The 22,028-nt window shown below is 34.0% G+C and overlaps 1 protein-coding gene across 11 annotated transcripts in view; it reads left to right on the top strand.

Moving 5' to 3' along the window:
* The window catches only part of LOC106674408 (disks large 1 tumor suppressor protein), a 565,060-nt gene that overhangs the window by 343,159 nt on the left and 199,873 nt on the right, over positions 1 to 22,028 (top strand). The gene's annotated exons all lie outside the window — the stretch shown is intronic.

Below are 22,028 nucleotides of genomic sequence, written 5' to 3'. Positions count from 1 at the left end.
AAAACCGATCGCAATTTCACCTTTTCGACCTCAAAACGCGTGACATGACAACGTCCGCGGGGGGGGGGTCGTTGGACTTTCTCCAGCCCGTCATGTTGCATCGACCTGGAGAAAAGTGGACTAAAAACATTACGGAAAATGACGGAAAGCTTTTTACCTTATCCTTCACAGATAGATTGCAGTTTAGATTTCAGACTTCTATCATACTATTTTACTAAAAGATAGTTCAGGTTATAAGAGAAGTTTTATATTGGTCCTGGAAACGTCTAGTGAGTGATTGAAAGTACGTAATCGTAAAACCGGTCGAAATACTGGCGTGGACTGGTGTTTTTACCGGACTTTTTCAATATATTTTTCGTTAAGTAATATTTATAGTCGTTTGCGACTATTTGGGTCTGATTATTCTCGCCGTTTTGTCCTTCTATTTCAAATATTATTTGCGAGATTTCATGTCGGGCGATTATCCTGTTATTTGGTTCTTTCATCATCCGATTACCAGAAACGCATTTGATCGACGGCGAGGATGAAAACAACACAATAACTGGAAATGATCAAACTTCAGCTTCATCGAGAGATTTTTCCATGCCGTCAAGGGGGTGATAAACTTGAAATTTGCTCGTTACCGACCATTTTGGCCTTCCTATACGCGTTGTTTTAGTTTCGCTTAGGCCGTTCGTCATCAAGGTATTTAAAGGAAGAAATAAACATAATAATAATTAAAAACGGTTGCCTTGCCTCAACCTGTTTATAATCAAGTAGAAAGTTTAAACATGTCTGAACTTAGCCATCTGCCGACCCTCAGCACGAAGGAATTCTCAAAACTTTAAAGTTATCGACTTTTCTTAGTTTCTATCTTTCACAAACTTCTAAAATGGACCCGACTGAATGGACAGTTTCACTATTTTTAAACTGAGAACATATATGAACATGTGTTCATTATAGGCAGTGTTGGGCAAAAATTAGTCATGTCTAATGATTTATGATTGATCACTCAGACTGTTAGTCATGATTGGTAGTAAGTGACTAATTTAGTCATTAGTCGCCATATGTGACTGATGACTAAATTAGTCATGACTAGTATTTAAATACGAGGCATGACTAATTTAGTCACAATATAGTTAGTCATGACTAAATTTCGATAGATCATGTTCAAGTGGGTGCTCAGAAAATGAAAAATACACTTCATCACTTTTAAAAAATTTTCTAACAGAAATTTATTTCATCAAAACGAAAATCCTTTAACACCTTATTTAACGAAAATCAATCTTCCAATTATATGTAAAACTCCATCGTTATGAAAAGCCAAAAAATAATGATAATGATAATAATAATAATAAAATTTAAAAAAAATCCTATAACAAGCTACGCTTTGAAAAGTAAATATGTTTATATAACCGATGAATGTAAAAAATATTTCTTTGAATTAAAATTTATTCCACTTAAAAGGAGAGATTTCTACATTATTTGGAAAATACACCATCTAGGGGTCTTGATTGTACTAAAATAGACATGTAGAATAATTATGTAACTTTGGTTTTCGTTTATGATAACAATTTTTGAAGGTTGGCCTTGAGCACGACTCTCATCTCAAAATTTTTATCCAGAGTCGGTTGAATTTTGGTAAGTTGGTCATTGTAGCCAGAGTTGGGCAAAATCAAACTAATTCAATCATGATTAAGAATTTTGATAGAAGTTTAATCATGATTGAATTAGTCATGAGTAAATTAATCATTATATGATTTATTTGAATGATTGAATTAATTATGATTAAATCACATAATGATTAATTTACTCATGACTAATTCAATCATGATTAAAATATTAAAAATTCTTAATTAATTAGTTAGATTTTGCCCAACTCTGATTATAGGGAACTGTTCGAAAAATGATAATTTATATGAGTGAAATTGTACGGTATATAATTATTTATCAAACATTATAGTAAAATATTTTAAAATAGTGCTTTTTTTAGGCATTTGTCAAAGTAAGTATAAAATTACTGGTTTTTAATTTGTATAATATACTAGGATATCAACTGTTGAACATCTGGATATTGCGAGATTTCCTCTAGGGGTCAGCGGAGTGATGAATTAGGTCGTTTCCGGTCATTTTGGTTTGTCTGTCGCCGCTGTTTTCGTGTTTTTCGTTCCGTCCTTTACACATTTTTAAAGCGAAAAGTTCAAAAAAGTGTCCTGCCTCGGCCTGCTTAAAACCCCCCAAAATCTAAATCGCGTAGATGAACCGTAGATCCTCAAAAAGAAGGAAGTCTCGCACATATCTCGTCTTTGCTTTATCTTCGACTTTCAACGCACTTTATAAAATGAACGTGACTAAAGGCAAATCACACAGACTCATTGAATAATGCAAAACCCGTCTGACGGACAAACCCAGCGAGGATAGGCGGACCGAAATGATCAGTAACGACCAAATTACAATTCCATTACGCGGCAGACTCTCAATAGGGTCATACAGTTTAATTTAATTTTAATACAGTCAGCCTTGATTTGAAGTTAAGAATTAAGTTAAATTAGAAAATCTTTGTATCGACAATATTCGAAATAAATATTTGTTACAAGAAAGGACTATTGGCAACTCGTATCCGAAGAAAATATTGGCAAAACGATAAATAACCTCGGATACATGGGGTACCCACATGACTAATAGCCAACGAAGAATATTGGGAAATGATTTAGAAAAAGTATTGAAATGCATAGTAAGTAGACTGTAAGGCTGGAAGCACGTGTAGGAGAGTGGTCCTACTAGAGTGACAATCAGTGACGTTCTTCAATATTCCGTTATTCAATCCGAAGCCATTTCCTTCTTTCGCCCTTCGGAAAGTACTTGTACAGCATCTTATATTTGTGCTGATAATCCATTTTAATGTTTAATCTCGTAAAGACCGACGTGGAACTTGGATTTTCAAAATTTCGACCATCTTTATATTTTGACGTTGACTAATTACTCTACAGCAATCCCTGATTGACGTACGATATAAATTAATTACAAATTATCCAATTTAGTTGGACTGTCGGGATATATATTCAAATACAGATTTGAAATTATATAGCCTCTCTAGTGACTAGACGTCAATATTTTTCAGGACATCCTAGGTGTCAATTTGGACTAAAATGTACCTATTGTCCAAATTTTAATTGACCGATGTACCCTAGATATTTCTTCCGATCAGTTTTTCACAACTTGGTTGCAAATGATTTAAAATGATAATTATAAAATAAATTCGATGGCACTAATGGAAATAACATTGAATACTCTATGATAGTTATTTTTGTTGTTATTGTAAACTTAAGCAAAAAAAAATACAAAACGACTAAGAAGAAAAACATTTACACGTTTCGAAAGTTCTTATCTAAAGTTTAAGTAACATTTCCATCTTTTTCGGCAAATACAGGTCAGATATTGTCCATAAAAAAGTTTCCCCTACTAATCATAATTAAACAGATATACGTAATTTCTCAAAGGTCAGTTATCATCAGTATAAAATTTACGTTTTAATTGCTAAAAATTTAATTTTGCTTCACTAACTGTTTAAAAAGAGCCATTAAATATTTGAAACTTATATTAAAAAAATTAAGAAAGTAATAGAATGTAATCAGGTGAACATTGTGAAAATTGAATTGAATTTTTGAAGCTTTTTGTTTTTTCTTATCAAAAGTTTTGAACCAAAGGCTCTTCTCCGCTCAATTTTCATTATTTTTTAATATAAGGGGACTTTCTGGAATAAAGTTGTGACAGGTTGAAGTGAAATATCTCGGCTACAATTGAGAATCCGACATTGTACACGTTTTAGTTCAATTTGACATGTAGGAGAAGACGAGACACCCTGTATAAATTTTACATTGCGGAACATCCGTCAGAAATAAAGTTTTCCAATCAATGCTTTTATTTGTGTGTCAACAAATTTTGAAATTGAAAATAATTTTTCTAGCAATTTATTTTCACTAGTTAAATTAATATTGAAATATGTGAAGTATGAAAGTATAAAATATGTGTATATTGGAAAATTAATCGGATACATGATAAAAGAAAAGAAATATAATAAAAATTAAATTAAATTTTTTAAATTTTGCTTGAAACACAGTAAACCGTAATTAAAACTGTGATAAACAGTTTAATGTATAAAACCTCCGCCGAAAAGAAAGTTAAATAAAGGAGTAATAACTCTAATAGTGACAAAGCAACAAAATAAAAATAAAAACTGTATGAAAACTTCAAATCATTTACATATTCAATAGTAAGCTAATTTTAATAATATACTGTCAGTATTACAAAAAGTTCTGAACGTACTTTCTTTGTATGACTTGAAATTATGATTAGTAATTACCACAGATCCATTAATGAAAAAAAAGTACCATACAACAATAATAAAAACACTGTAATATTTATATATATATAATTGATTTCAAGTGAATGAAGAAAATAATATCTCACTAAACTAGGTCGATTGTGTGGATGCGCGCACGTGTGCTGCGTTGTGGCGAAGCCGAGGTATAAATCACGCAGGAGGAGGGTTCGATGGACATTTTTTTTCAGCTGGAAAAAGTCTGCACTTGATTTATACCAGACTGTTTGATAGCCTTGGCATCACGTACAATTGATTTCAACGTCCGTTCCACTCAAACTGAAAAACAAAAAAATTTAACGTCAAAAATCCTCAGGGATGAGAATTTATTTTTCCGTGAGTCAGCCCAGGAATATTCCGACACTTTAAAAACCCTTCTGTGCCGACGTTCGTGCAAAAAGCGAGATTGAATGGAGCACTGGTAATCTCAAAATCTTTACATTCCGACCCTCTTTCATGTATATTTCCAAGGGTTAAACTCCACTTAAAATCTTAAAACACAAAATTGGATGTAATCCTATAAGGGAATGTTACGCCCGTCGATTAAAATTGAAACCATAATTCCTAATGGCTGTTCGGATTAAAAGATGATGGACAATTCATATAATCACTTTTTGTGTGTAAGGTTTTACATTTTTAACTTCAACTTGATCTACACAACATTTGGAGAAATAAGGGTTGTTTGAATTTTCATGATAATCTTTGATGCATTATCTTTGACACTGATTATAAAAAATATTTACTAAAACGTCCATAACATATTATATAAAATTTAAAAAAATACAAATCTGGAAACAGTATAGATGCAGAGGTTATATTATATACTATATTTAAAAAAAATATCAGTTATGAGGCCAATTGAGAAGAAGACACTCAATTTGTTCTTAGAGTTTTCATGGTTTAAAAATTGTGATTATATGGTTGTGTCGGTTGATATTTTAAATTTTAATTAAAGTTTTAAAGTTCTGATGTGACGGATTATATTCCTCCATATAAAATTGTGTTTCATGTATATCTGTAAATGAAAGCTGCTAGCTATATCGGAGATAATTTAAAGTATATACAATATTTGGAACGTCCATCAGCAATGTCCTGATCGGTTAACTAAAAAAGGAAACTTGTCCAACCATTAATTTTTTATTTATCACGTTCAAAAAAATCTAGTTAAATTTTGGTGTACTCAATGGTGTACTTATTTTGTTTGGTGATTAGTGACCGTTAATCGATATTTATTTAGAAATCGTGAGATGCGGTCTGGTGTGATGTAGGTTTCAGAAAAACATTTTCTTTATCGTGTCAACGTTTCGATCTTTATTGAGATCATCTTCAGGGCCTGGGATTTACAAACATTGTTCACATATTACAATTACATTTTGGATGTGGAAAAGTGAATTTATACAATGCAAAATATATTTTATACTCAATCAAAGTATTTCTACTCACTCAAAGTGTTTGTTTTCTGTGTAATTGTGCATTCTTGGTGTACTTATTAGCATATTAAAGTTCAAATGTATGGCGTGGTCCTTTTCAGTCAGGGTGCTTTTGCTCGATGTCCTTGAATGCGTGATTTATGCTTTCTGGCATATCTCATGACCTCAGTAAAGATGTCCTCAGGTCCCGATGAATATCTTTATTCTGTACGCACCAAGAGGCCGCGACCATGTTAGTACTCTCTTTTTCAATTTTATCTAACACAGCTTACTCTGACGCATACCGACAATTTGAATGTGAATATGAAAAAAATAAAAGTTTAAATGAATATATTTTGACATTATATATTTCAGAACATTCGTCACAATTGACATTTGCTCGATTGAGGATGAGAGAAATATATTTTTTGCCGAACATATGGGAGTGTTCTTTTATTAAAGGTCGATTATGCCCTTATTTACTCACATATTCAATATGCTTTGTGGGATGTGAAGTTGTAATGGAAATATCCTTCCAATTTTCAGAACTTCCATATTCTACCACTACAATAGCTTTATGAATACATTTAACACGGGTGTTGAAAAACACAAAATTTTAAATTGTAAATTTACCCCCAATTTGGTGTACATTTCTTCAACCTAAAGCCACACTCTTTTTAAAATGTTACTAGAATGAAAGCATTAAATTAGTTATAAACGTCCTCGGTTCGAACTTCGAAAAACGATTAGAATTATGAGAAAAAACGGAAAAAGAAATAAACCGTGACGCTTCAAGCAACCACCTCAAATGAAATAACAGCCAATTAAAAACATACATTGAGTGACTCAACAATTAAACTAAATATCTATCACTTCCCCATTTTTGTGTTTATTAAATACAAAATTGAGCCGGTTAATTAAAAAAAAATCAGCAGTATTTTTAGTCACAAATAACGTTTGCACGTTTGACGATGAAATTTATTCAGAACTTTTGTATTTATCTTGGTAATGGCATAGTAAAATTTTCATAATTTTGGAAAATAAGAAATTGGATATTTAAACTAAGAAATATTTTATTTTCTTAATACATTCTGACAAATATATATTTCCGAACATTCGACATAAATAACGCTTGTAGGCAGAATGTGTGTCATTTAATTCAAGGGTTTAATTCCTTGGGACCTTATCCAAAGCATGTAGGAATGCCCACCCGATGTGAGAATTATGCTGGAGCACGGCAGTGTGCTCCCCTGTTACGATTTTTTGAAGAAACAGGGCTGTTTTATTGTATATAGTACTGATAGATATTTTGTTTTCTGTTCCCTGGTTTGCATATTGAGAGTTCATGTATCTATTACCGTAAAAATATAGTTTCGGGTCGAATTTGATTCCTTTTTCACGTGCGTACATTGAGAAACTAAATATATAAAAAGCAGCTCAATAGCTTATAAAAATCAGTAATTGTGTGATTGACTATGAAACTTGGAGAGTAGTGTAATACACTGCCCATAAAAAAAACCGACCACTTGGTTTTTGCACGAAAAAATAGCCAACTTTGGAAATACATATTTTCTCAGCCTTTTAAGTCGTAGATCTGCGTTAGGTCTCGTCTTTTAGAAAATATAACGCTGAACAAGGTGCCTTTTTAAATATTTTCCTAGCTGCAGTAATTCATAAGTAAAGTCAAAAATTAATTTAATTTATAAATGTGTGGTTATTAGTGACCGTTAATCGATATTTATTTAGAAATCGTGAGATGCGGTCTGGTATGATAGGTTTCAGAAAAACATTTTCTTTATCGTACCAACGTTTCGATCTTTATTGAGATCATCTTCAGGGCCTGGGATTTACAAACATTGTTTACATATTACAATTACGTTTTGGATGTAATTGTGTCACACAGAAGCAAACACTTTGAGTGAGTAGAAATACTTTGNATATATATATATGCAACACTGAAAATCCCTCACTATGTTTTATTGAACGTGCTAACTTTACATCGTTAAAACATAATAAAAACTTAAACAAATGCCCTTAACATGAAATGTTTGTCTTGTCGTACTCTTTATTTAAAAGATCAATTTGGTATAAACTAATAATTAACATTATAGAGAAATTATCGCCTTTTTCAGAAAAGCATGTACACATAGAAATTTCTGCCCGAAATTTAGTAACCACAGTGTTTTATTTGTTTAGGCCATAGCAAATCCGTACCGTAACTTACACGAACCAATGGTGAAATCCACTTGGCCCATTCCAACCTTCGTAAAAACGAAATTATGGAACTAACAGGAAATACGAGTAGATAATGGCTTTAAAAAAAATAAACCAACTAGTATGCAGTGTGCATTTTTTTAGTTTGTTGGCGTTCCTTCCATGATAACGTGTATTAACGTATTGGGTTTATTTCAGGGCCGCTGTCCGCGTTGGGCCAAATAATGGAGTAGAGATTGTACTTCTACCGATTTAAAAAATAAAACACATTTAAAAAATGTATAAGTTGTTTATTTTTTTCAACTCACCTGTGGTTATTTTTTTGTTTTAAGAACATTTGATATATTTTAGTGGGTGAAAATGTGAAACCGTTCTCCTTCGAAATAATGTACGGCCTGTTACAGAAAGTGACAAATGCCTGGAGCACCACGGCTCTATGCTACCAGAAAAATATAGTTCTTTAACTTTGTCACCTGTTTTTGTACAAGTGGGACAAAAGGAAAATATTTTTTCAACAAAAGTCGTTTTCCAAAGGACCATATATATTAAATGGTAGAATATTGTAGGTTGTGATTACGGTGATAATTTGTGAAGCCGGTGAAGTTTAACAAAAACTACCAATTTGAAAAGAACCGAAGCTCTACTATTAAAAAAAGAGCTAATCTAAAAGTTAATAATATAGTATTTACTCTACCTCCAGCGAGCATATTGCATTTGAATAATTGCAACCTTCTTCCCATTTTCAAATGAGAAGGAATCTAATACAAAATTAAAAACCATGAATCTCGGGCAGCAAAATTAACTTTTAGCACAGCTATTTGTATTCTTTTCTAAAATAGAAAAAATGTAGAAACCATAATAAAAATAATAAGGAAAAAAATATATTTGGGTAGAAAGGTATAAAAAGGATAAGAACAAAAAATATATTGCCATGACGTTATTGCTCAGTACTTATCTAAGTACGTTTTGTAATACTTCGTTGTTTCCATAGCAACCCCAGTAAAAGTTTACGTTAAATTCAGCGATGAATAGGAAAAGTAAAAACTGCTTGTGAGATGATCCTCTTGAAAATAGAAAGTATGTTTACCTAAAATATTTTTTCAGATATATTGTAGTGTATATAATGTTATAATTTAATGAGGGATTAATGCCGGTCGGCGTCGGTTTAGTAATTACTGTAATCACACATGGATGTTCTATTTTCATATTTATTTAATTATATATGTGAAATAGTTATATACCTAGTCCTGCCATATGTTCTGTTACAAGAAAAAGGGAATAGAGAAACTTGATAATTCGAAAAAGAAATTTATTTTAAAAAAATCCAATATTTTTTAATATTGAAATAAAATAATATTACTCGAAATGACCACCTTTTGCCTTCACACAAGCTTTTAGTCTTCAGGGCCAATCATCTATGGCAGTACGCAACACGTCTTGAGGAAATTTCTCAACTGCTTTTAGCAGAGCGGACTTGAGGCTCCCTAAATTGGCGTGTTTCCTGTGGCAAGCCATAATCTCAAGATGGGACCACACCTTGTGGTCCAGAGGATTCAAATGTGGGCTTCCCGAGGGCCAATCTGAAGCCTTAATGAATTCCGGAACATTCTCCTCCATCCACTGCTGAGTTGTTCGGGCCTTGTGCGCAGGAGCTGAGTCCTGTTGGAAGACCCAATGAGTTCCGGAAAAAAGAGTAGTACTTAAGGGCTTTACTACTTTCTCAAGGATGTCTTCTTGGTAATTTTTCGCCCTTGTTTTGACTCCTTGCTCACAAAAATGGAGTTTTGTGGTGCCATCGTAGCAAACTCCCCACCACACCAAGTGGGGATTTGAATCCTCTGGACTACAAGGTGTGGTCCCATCTTGAGCTTATGGCTTGCCACAGGAAACACGCCAATTTAGAGAGCATCAAGTCCGCTCTGCTAAAAGCAGTTGAGAAATTTCCTCAAGACGTGTTGCGTACTGCCATAGATGATTGGCCCTGAAGACTAAAAGCTTGTGTGAAGGCAAAAGGTGGTCATTTCGAGTAATATTATTTTATTTCAATCTTAAAAAATAATGGATTTTTTAAAATAAATTTCTTTTTCAAATTATCAAGTTTCTCTATTCCCTAATGGCCATTTTTCTTGTAACCGAACTTATGGCAGGACTATGTACAATGAATGAAATACGGTGCCTACTCAGTCAGTATCATGATTCTTCGATCGAAATAAAAAAATCGTAGTACCGTTCTAAAATAGATTAATGCGATATTATTGCAACCTTAGTATCGTGTTACATGTTTTATTGAGCTTTTGCGTTCGAATACATGCGATCGAAAGTTTGTAGGCGGGTTTAATTAGTTATTTTCTGCTTCTCTTTTTGTTGGGTATTTCTCATCTGGATTATCAAAACTTCGTAAGCTTTTTCTATCATTTTTAAATTTTATTTTTATGTTTTAGGTATAGGTTACGTATAAGTTAGGTAATAAAAAAATAGTTGGAAAAGCTTAAGAAATTTTTATAATCCAGGTTGCATTTTTGGAACATTTTCATTGAGTGGTTAAGCATATATAAAAAAATATATGAGAACATTTAATTATGCAATTTTGTTTGGTTAAATTGTTACAGATTATTTATTTTGGTCTCGCTGTTTTTGTTGCTCAGAAGTTCGGCAATTCGTTAATGCCAAAAATTCACGTTCATCACCCTGGAGAAAAAGAAATGTCTGTTGAAAATTGTTAATTAGCTATTTAAGACCATTTAAATGACTGTAGATATTTAAGGATATTGTTGTATCATGTTAGATGTCTTATATGTCCAATAATTTCGACATTTCGAAACATTCTATTTTTCATATTTATCTGCTAAAGTTCCTAGCGTGTCCAGGTAGGCGTTCTGATTTTTCGGTGATTAATTGATTTTGCTAACGCCAACTTTAAATAAAAATTCACTAATTTCGTGGTCCGCTTGACCAATTAATATATTACAATTAATTAAGATTTTTAGTTTAGATAAAAAAGTCAATGGCACGAGCGGGATTCGAACCCACGATCTTCGCCTAGATAAGTCGCTGCTCTACCACTTGAGCTATCGTGACCTCGATCCACTCGGACATCAACTTCCTATCTCAACCCCACCTTATGAGTTTTCCCTCCTTTTTTTCATCTCGACTAAAAACCTTAATTAATTGTAATGTACTAATTGGTCAAGCGGACCACGAAATTAGTGAATTTAATGAATTAAATGAAGTACACTTCACTAAAGCTCTCCATGGCCATTTCATTTGTCGTCGAGAATCCAATCCGATTACACGACATTTGAAAAATGGCAAGAAGAAGGGAAAACTCATGAGGTGGGGTTGAGATAGGAAGTTGATGTCCGAGTGGATCGAGGTCACGATAGCTCAAGTGGTAGAGCAGCGGCGTATCTAGCCGAAGATCGTGGGTTCGAATCCCGTTCGTGCCATTAACTTTTTTTCATTTCAACTAAAAACCTTAATTAATTTAAATAAAAAGGCATAATTGTAAGATTTCTGTTTAAATTGTTAAAAAAATATCACGTTACTCTCGAATGATCTGGATCTCGGTACGGTCTTGATGAAAATCAAGTACAATTGTTACTGCCAAGCTTTCGACCAACTTTTTACGTAATCATCAGGGAAAAAAATTCTAATTAAATGTCTACGAATTTAATTAATTAAATTTTTAATAGACGGTTTTAAATTAAATAGGCCAACTTATAGATATTTTTAAGAGAGCTCTGATGATTTAATGACCATTAATGACCTTAATTATGGTTCATCATGCCAATACCGAGATTTAAATCATTCGCAAGTGAAAGATTATCTGTACAAAAGTTAATGCGTGAACTACATTTCTAGATTTTCATCTAATAAATGTGCTAAATATTTTCACGTAGACTATTTGTTGCTTTATGAATATGTTTTGATTAGTTCTCGTTCGTGGTTAATAAAACTTAAAAGATTTCTTTTTTAATGAAAAATATAAGGCAAAAAAGCACAGTTGCTACATACCTATTTAAACTTGCCTGTAAATGATTGGATGAAATATAATTTGTCCAGCTTTGACTACCTTTTTGATTTCATTTCTCGATGCTGTTTCTTCTTTTCTGATTACATTATTATTTTTCAATCTGATTTGTTTGTTCACGTCTGCATTCATGTAGATTATGCGTAGGTTTTCTATTAGGTTTTATGAGGGCCTCGTCCGTATTTAATTTTTTTTTTTAAATGTAAAAAAGCTATGTTAAGTTTTAATGTAAAAGAAGCTAAGCAAAAAAGCACACCTGCTAGATTATCTGCTTCAAAATGCCTTGATGAAAATGTTTTGATTAAATTTAATTTTATCCCGCTTTGACAAACATTTTCATCTTTTTTACTCATCTAAACTTGTTTCGACATTTCTGAATATTTTTTAAACACTCCCTTTAAAAGCAATTAGCACGTGATAAATAATTAAATTCACTGGCATATCGGTTTTCAGTACACGGGCTTGTTATGACGAGTCATGGTTCCTTCACGTCTGCTTTGAAGAGCTATCAGATTATATTTTTATTTCATACGCAAGTATGAAGGGGAGTAGACTTGATTTATGTGGCATAGTGGTTTTGTTCTCAAAGATTTCTTGTTCGTTCCTCTTATCGAACTTAGATAAATATAAGCCATGCTTTCGTTCTTTTGCTTCGAATCCTCAGAATATATAAAGTTCCGTGACCTTTAGTTCGTAATAAATAAAAATTTATTTATTTTTAAAATTTTTCAGTTATAAGTAGAAAGGCCAATAAGTAGTAGATTATTTATTTAAACTTGCTTTAAAATGATTCATCAGCCTTTTCATGTAATCAGAATCATCAGACCCTATTTGTTTTAAAAAAAGGTACTGATATGGAGGACTTGATTTATGTTGTAAAGTTTTTTTTTCGTGAAAATTCGTACATTAGTCGTGTTATTAGTCATAAGTAAAAGTCAAGTATTCGTTGTCTGCTTTGTAATAAAAAACGTAATAAAGTTTCGGAAACTCTTGTTTGTAATTAATAATGAATAATTGATTTTTATATGCCAATGATAAGTTTACAAGTGCATTGTTGGAAATCGTTTCATGAAATTGAATGTTATCCAATTTTCATCCTTTCTTTTTATTTTACATTTTCTAATTCTTTTGAGGACAATTCCATTATAAGAAACTAACATTTGGTAAGTAAAACAAAGCTTAACTTTAAAAAAAGTTTACGAGTCCCAGAAAGCTAGAAACTTCTTCGCATTTAATCCTGTTTAAATTATTATACAATTATATATTAGTCTTATCTTTGCGGAACTGTGTAATGTTAATATTATAACAATTTAATTACCCACGGAAAGTAAACTTACTTCGAACAGTTTTGTACGTTGTACAAAACATTTAAACTTTAACGACAAACTACGTCCCAAGGTTAGAGGGAAAGTGAACAGACTAGATGAACAAGACGGTGTTTATAATTAAATGAGCACTGTCAATCGGTTTTCCAGTCTAGTAATTATTAAATTAATTAATTATCTTCGACAGAGTAGTCGACAGTCTATTAGCTTTGATACGGATGCAATAGTTGTAATTATAATTATCATGTACTCGTCAATAATTATATTTGTCGCAGTCTGTAGGCGTTTTTGTGCATATGCATGTAAAATACATAGATTGAGCCACGTTTTGATTAATCAGCAGTACTCTTTTCTGTTCAGCTTTGCAATTTTAGGGTTCAGTAAGTGAAGTCCTTGGCCTGGTGCTGCAGTCCTGACATCACGGCAGTTTCTTGTAGGATATATCATGCAGGATCTGTAATTACATTGAGCTGTTTAAACATTCTCTTTGAACGTCTCTATTTACCAGCCCGAGTATCTGTCAATGCTTTCTTTAGAAGCAAGAAAACTTTATGATGCAGGCCAACACAATTGATCCAGAATCCTCTGCCATTTCTGAAATGTGAAGACATAATATGCTGTTTCCAGTTGATACTGGTGTACAACTGGTTTTAAAGTTACAAAACTCGCAGGTCCGTTACGGACCCGGAAACGTGACAATCATAAAGCTATACTAAAGTTCGATACCCAAAACCCTTGTGGAACAATATCTATTTGCCTACCCGAAACATTAAACAAAGAAGTTGCGACGAGTTCTGTGCAAGATATGATGATTTAGAACGATTCAAGTGAAGCTTGTTAATATCTAACCACTGAACTCGTACTTCGAAGTTTGAAGTTCGTTATTGAGCAATCACGAGCACTAGGGTAGGAGGGCAGGTCGTTAACGTAGGTTGGAAACAATAGTGGGATTAGTATGCTCCCGTGAGGCACTCCCACGTTATCTTTCTTTATGGGGACCGACCGCCCGTAGCCATTGGCCATTTTCGATATCCATAGTATACTGTCTTCCCCGGAATAATGAGCCAAACCGTTTTACTACTTAACCTCTTACACCGTACATCTCCAACTTGATGGGAATATCATGAAGGACTCGGAAAGAAATATATGCAGCTTTATAAAGATATGCGTTGTAAAATATTTTTTGACTTCTGTTGGAAATGGGTACCTTTTGGTGTGAGTTAATAAAGTCGAAAATGTATAAATTTTTTTGTTTTCTATTTTTTACTTCTGAGGGGACTTTGAGTAGTTCGTGAATGTAGTTTTATTTTAAAGGTAGCAATGGATCAAATGGTATCTGCCGCCAGGGCTTATTATTTTAATTCATCAATACTTGGATTGCATTCATTTTTTTCATCCAAACTTATCTTATTGAATATGAGGAGATCACAAGAGTAAACTTTCATTTTGGTGTTTTTATTGGGAGGTAATTAATTCTCTCGGGCTAAATCGATTCTATTAACTTTTTCGAATTAATTTCGACCCACAGACTCAGCTTCATTTGGCGTCAGGTCGATAATGTACTTTATTTAGGTCAACGATAAGAGTTTCAACGGGGTCGAAGGACGCTCGAACATAGTGGTCTCATTAAACTAAATAATAAAAAAATCTATATTTTTTTATTTTCTTAAAGACCTTTTTAATAGGACTTTTGTTTATTAAATATCGCATAGGTGGATGCGAAGCGTTTGAGTTAATAAATCGCGCTGTTCGGAATAACATCATATCCAAATGGATAAGGCAAGGAAAATAGAGGCTGTTCTGGTTGATCCGGAGCACCTGAACAAAATTTCATTCATAAATCCTATATATGCAAAGATGCAAAGACGACATTCTATATGAGATGAGACGGTTACATAAGTCCTACCCTTCACCGCTCTGAACCGACCGTAGGCTTTTTACATCTCCTGTTCTTTTGGAAGGAATTTTTTACGTCTTTTCTTGTTTTTTATTGATTTGTTATGTAAGTTGAAAGGATGTATCAAAAAATAGATTTTAGAATTTTAGAAAGGTCAGGAGGTTTCTGTCTTGACATGATTCAGAGAGGGTCGTTTAGTGATCATTAAATAATTCAATTGCGCAATCTGGCGGTTGTTCTTTTTTTTTAAATGGAAAGCAATCGAGGATATTGGATGATCAATTGTTATCCCTTCTGTGGGCCGTCAAGCTGCAAGGTTAAGGTCCGGTACGCTTAAAAAAAACTTGTCCGCAGCCGAGTTTCAAATTTTAATCTTCATTGGGGCATGACAACGTCTGGAGAATTGGTGTTATGTGCTCGTCGTTGCCAAAAGGCCGTTAGGAAGTCGGTTTCTGATTCCTGAGGGTGCACGACGTCGAAAGGTGCAAAGTTTGCAGTACCAGAATGTAATTATTTCCAATTGGGCTCCGGTTTTGGCGGCAATCCAATTGGATGTATGGTACGTCCTCCGCATTCGGGTCTTGTCCTGCGATCTCCCCGAAGGACCTGCGAACTAAAACCAGCTTTCTCGGCCACCCGGTAGGTGCCTCAGCGTTCCTGTGACGTCATCGTATTGATTCCAGGTACATCCAGGCCAGTCGCCCCCCTTTTTGTCGAAGAATCGTTGGCGCCAATGCGGTCATTTCCCCGAAAATCACTGTTTGCCACTAGCATACATAATGCCGGTAGGGGTGGAAAGGGTGGTGTTTATACTGATTTACCTCCTTCTTAGAGGACGATAAAGTCTATAAATTGTAATTTATACATTTAAGTTTTATGGTCAGCGTATGTGCGTACATTTTGTTATAATATATTCAAAACATCAACATTATCATTAATTATGTGTGACCCTCATTGTATTTTGTGTTACCTATATGTTTCCCCTAATATTTTCACAAAATCACCTAGTTCATCACAGCCCGGTTTAGTTACTTTCTTACTAGCCTCCCATATTAAAGCTTGTTATTCCTTTAATCTAATTACTTTATTGTGTATCACATGTACCTCTTAGAGAATCTGAACCAGTCCAAAACCACCCTACTTACAATAGGCCATTTGATCTTGACACATTGATAGTTACATTTGTGCCAACGATATGGCCTCCGAAACTGAATTCCTTGGTTCTATATAGGGTGCGAGTTGCCAAGTCTTAGCGCCATTTTCCAATATGTCAACTGTTTATTTTATAAGACCTTGCCAAGGCCTTACATAAAAAGAATAATTAATTGAAATAAGTAACTTGGTCAATTGACCACTAAAACGTAAATGGATTAATCTTTAATAAGTAAAAGAAGTATAACTTCACTAACAGCTTCACATGACCACTTCATAAATCGTTGAGAATCGAATCCTGATTACACGACATTTGAAAAATGGCAAAATGGAGGGAAAATTCGAAAGGTTTAGGTTGAGATGGAGTGGTGTCCGAGAGGATCGAAGTCAAGTGGTAGAGCAGCGGCGTATTTAGCCGAAGGTCGTGGGTTCGAATCCCGCTCGTGACACTTTTAATTAATTGAAAGAAGTAACTTGGTCAATTGACCACTAAACGTAAATGGGTTAAATATAAGGTTGATTTAAATATTACCATGCAGATTAATCATGGATTCAAAACCGACACGGACAAGTTGTCTTATATGGTTGACAAGTGTCAAGTTGTCTGGTTGGACAAGCGTTGAGTGTAGATCAAAACGTTGATTGAAAATGAAGTGGCTCAGAAGTCAATATTGATGAAAATAAGTCAACAATAAGTTTCCCCCTCCATAAGACTTAAGAGCCTAATAAGTACTATTTACTCACTTACGCTTACAATTTCATAGTCTAATTGTGAAAAGTAAAAAAAAAACAAAAACAAAAAACAATCATTTCCAACTGTTTCAATAAAGATTGTTGATCTATAATTGTCTGGTAGTTAACAACTCCAAAGAGTATAAGAATTTTCGTAGCCTAAATACACCGCTAAATTAAACAGAAAGGACCAGGCTACTAAGGACAAAGCCAAGCCTCTTGCCTCTCCCTGCTTATATCCTTAACCTCACGTTATCAATATGAAATATTGCGTCAATGTGTAAAGTCTGAGGTGGCGGAATAAATAAGTGTTTTTATTGACAATCAAATGATAATAATCTATTTTTTAGTGACCGGGTGGAGCTCCAGCGTAGTTGAGCTGTTGACAATTTGGAAGGTGGAAGCATTGACGAAGTATTAGTAGCGTTTCTGGAAACTTTAGTACTAAATATTTTTTTATCACATATCAGTGATATTACGCACAAATAATGAATGAGCGTGTGCTAGTGACAGGCATTTCTGGGCCATTCGAACGAAAACCGTATCTGAGCTTAGTATTGTCTTTAGATTTCCTGTTACGATTTTTGGAGGAAATAGGGATGCTCTTCTATGTTTTATAGCTTTTAATGTTAAATTAATTATGATGTATGTATTGAATAAAATGTGCAGTGCGAGAGGGCAAATAGCGAAACATTGACTACCCTTTGACCCACAATTAGATTTGATAGTAGTTTGTACATATGTTGGACTATCAAATACCTCATCGTCATACTTGAATGAAGGGTGTAGTTAGGTTAAAACCTGCATGCATTGATGGCAAAAATGGCCCAGTTTTCAATAACCCCAGAAGCCTAACTTTGATGTGTAGGAAAAGACCTAAGTCGGACTTGACTGACGACAACACCTGATTACAGCTGGTGCTGGTTGATCTACAAATGGATGAAATTTTAACTGATCGGTATCTATAATTTATTGGTTCTCTATTCTCAGGCTAGTCCGATAGATTCATTGGTTCCTTATAGAATGAGAGCAGTATTGCCACCCACAGGATTATGCTCTAGCTTGGTAGTCTTTGGGTATCCAATTTCGATTTTTGGAAGAAATGTTCTTTTTTGCTTAATTAAAGGACTTTTGTCTGAAATTATTTATGATTTATTGTCTTGAATTCATAGTGTAGGGCAGAATATTAACTACCTTATCGATCGTTAATGATATTAGATGGAAGTTTTGTTGTTCAGGGTGAAAACTGTATTCTTTGGGCAGAAATGGCCTTGCTGTCGATAGCCCGAGTATCTAACTTCATTAATTGGACATGAAACAGTTCTGACCCGGAGTGCCTACAATGTAAACCGGAGTAAAGTTGGCGGCGTTGGTTGATCTGTAAGTGAATGAACACACGTTGACCTCATGTCGCATTGATCAATTTAATGGTTCCAGCGAGAACAGACGGGCCCCGTAAATTAATCAGTGTCGATCAGTCCAAAATGAACACTAGAACGAGTGAGCTTCCAATTCCCCTACCCATCTATTCGATTGGTTTTTATTCCATTAATTGGATAATTTCCATTAAACTGAATACTTGAAGATTTTATGGTAGCGCAGGAAAGGAATAATGGAATAATGCAAATTTCACTTTTTTTATTAGGGTGGATTTATTCTTCAGTATTGACTTTACAATTAAGATTTCCCATTAATATCTTAAAATTTTTTTGTTCAACTTTCGTTGATCTCAATGTTTTCTTCGTGCCAGTAATTTATTTAACAAAATGTGTTAATACCTCACCCTCTCTTATGTAAACTGTCTAATATGATTTCTATATCCTCTCAAGTCTGCGATTTTCAAAGCTGTATTTTTAACTGTTTAGCGTATACCCTAGGGAAACAAACACATTTAAAAATATTGATAAATTAGCTTTAGATTTTAGTTCTTCAGAAATCGTGAGATGCGGTCTGGTGTGATAGGTTTCAGAAAAACATTTTCTTTATCATGTCAACGTTTCGATCTTTATTGAGATCATCTTCAGAGCCTGGGATTTACAAACATTGTTTACGTTTAACAAATACATTTAGGATGTGGAAAAGTGAATTTATACAATGCAAAATATATTTTTTATATTCAGTCAAAGTATTATGTTATTGTTAAATGTAAACAATGTTTGTAAACCCCAGGTCTGTGACTTACAAAGCTGAGAAAATATGCATTTCCAAAGTTGATTTTTTGATGGACGGTATAGTTTATACATATTAAAGTTCGTGAAATAAGCTTTTTAGGAGCGAGAACATTGGAAAATATCTTTTTTTCAAAGTTGAAAAAACTTACTATGGTGATTCTAAACTACTACTAACTAGAAATACTTTGATTGAATATATAAAAAATATATTTTGCGTAGTATAAATTCACTTTTCCACATCCAAAATGTAATTGTTATATATAAACAATGTCTGTAAATCCCAGGCTCTGAAGATGATCTCAATAAAGATCGAAACGTTGACACGATAAAGAAAATGTTTTTCTGAAACCTACATCACACCAGACCGCATCTCACGATTTCTGAATAATTATCGATTAACGGTCATTAATCACCACACATTTAGATTTTAGTTGTACAATCATCCCTGGGATATCTATCTGAAAAAATAGTTCGGATAGATATCCCAGGGATAATTGTACAACTAAGATCTAAGGCTAATTTATGTTTTTTTTTAAATAAAAAACGTTTACAAAAGGGAGTTTTAATGTTGATTTAAATCCTTTTATTTCAAACCCGATGTCGTTCAAATCGTTCTAACAAGGCACAGTGAAAAGTTCTCTTAATCCTTGTTAATCGGTATTTTACTTGATTAACCGATTTGGTTGGCGTGTTCAGCCTTCTGTTGTAAACAATGGGGCGAAACAAAATCGATTCTCTCGTGTTTTCTTTTGTTTTTTTATTGCATCGGCGAGTTCTAACGGATACTATTTTTGACCGGCAACGAAGGATGGACGCATTTAGACGGTACGCCTGTCATTCCACCCTTCAAAAATCACACCTCTTTACAGGTACAAGGTGGAAAATCTAAATTTAGGTGATATAACAAGGTCGTCACCCACTGCGATCCACTCTTTCTACCCACCGGACTCAATAATGCAATGTAACGTCATTTATCAAATTTTCAATTTCAACTTTAAACCATTTTTTTGTATCCTACTAAATAAAATAAAAGTTCAACTATTAAATTGAATTAATTATCTGATTTCATACAAAATTTCAACTTTGAATTTTCATAATTAGTTTTATTATTAATTTTGATTAAAACACTTGTGCCTTCATGGCAAAACAAGTTATAAGTTCAATAAGTTCAATTTAGGCAAAATGAGGTAAGTGCATATTCCAGTAAGTCTTTAGGCCTGACAGACTTGGCATAATTGATTAAGTCGTGAAGGAAAATTTACTTATAAACGCAATTTGGCGTTTTAGACATCTCGAAAATAATCCTACATGTATTAGCATTTGTTTCGTTGGTAGCAAGTGAATTAGAGCAGCTTTCTTACCTGTAAAATAAATTTGTTTTGAAAACAACTCACCTTATCCCATTTTGCCGCTTAGAAAATCGTAGATTGCATGAATAATAGCATAATCGTTACGATAATAGGCGATTGCTCTAAATTTGGTTAAAAAAGGAGATAAGAATGATAAGTAACAAAAATCAAAATATAATTATATAAACAGTACGGACCTCATAGCCTTAAAATACGGAGGAATTTGGATTGAAATGACTGAATGCGATATGGTACTGTCTTTTCTTGTTCTGGAGCGTAATTTCGATAATTTTGTATATCTTTTTACAATTAGCACATCTCAGTCATGTGGGTTTGTTCCAGTTTGACCTTTTAACGGTGCAATTTTAACTAACGTACGTGGTGAGTCGATGGTATAATATTATTTTTGAGGAAACCTAGAAGGGATTTTATTGTTTAAAAAGAAAATTATATGGTGGGATTTGTTATATGATTGTCCTTGATTCTCCCAGTGCGAAGACACGGCTTCACCAGGCAGTGGAATGTTGCTGGAGAGAGCGGGAGACTATGGAAGGATCAGGGTTAGGAGTGAAGATACTGTTTCATGAATACAAAGGTTGAGGTTATAAATACGGAAGGTCAGCAGTGTATAGTGTATACTTCCTAGGGTTATACTTCGATTGGAAAAATAGTAGATGTAGTAAAACCTTGGCTATATGAATGTAACCATTGCGGCGAACCCAGTCACATGCTTGGGTCCAAGATGACCCGCGCTGTACTGCTTCAACTTAAGAGTGGTAGCGGTATCTACAACGCGATGGGTTTAGTGTATGGCGGATTGTTAGTAACGAAAGCCGAACTGGTGATCAGGAATATGGTTTGCACTTTGATGAGAAAAATTTCTCGAATACTTTTCCAAGGATGGGAAGCTGAAAGATGGAAGGGAACATATTATGTTTCCCACTGGGGTCGCAATGTCATTGAGGTGAGTGGTGCGCACCTTGCACATTGGCCTTATCAAACGTTTATATTCTGAAGTTAGGAGCGACTCACCTCCGCTCACGGAAAATCTGCTTATTCCGTGAGGTTCGGTGTAGAAGCCCGCAAATCCACAAACTAATCAGACATGCTGACTTCTGCCCCTACCGAGGGGGTGGGTTAACATCATGCACTCAACCGTGTGCCGCGCGTAAAGGGATACCAAAAAAAATGTAATATGTACCAACAAGGGTATCGATTTATATAAGCCCAAGTCTGCACATAAATGTGCATACATACATCCGTGTACAGTGTTGAACCTATCACTTCTCGCAGTCGGCTGGAAATTCCATTTTTTATGCAATTATCATAAATTACCGGCAGCCTTCGAGATCCACCTAGGATGTTGGCAGTCTAGAGACAGATCCGATA

The sequence above is a fragment of the Cimex lectularius genome, unplaced genomic scaffold (assembly GCF_000648675.2).
Source record: "Cimex lectularius strain Harlan isolate CLEC.00 unplaced genomic scaffold, Clec_2.1 scaffold81, whole genome shotgun sequence".
In the NCBI taxonomy this organism is placed as follows: Eukaryota; Metazoa; Arthropoda; class Insecta; order Hemiptera; family Cimicidae; genus Cimex; species Cimex lectularius.
The sequence above is the reverse complement of the archived record's forward strand: the minus strand, read 5'-3'. Positions and strand labels throughout refer to the sequence as shown.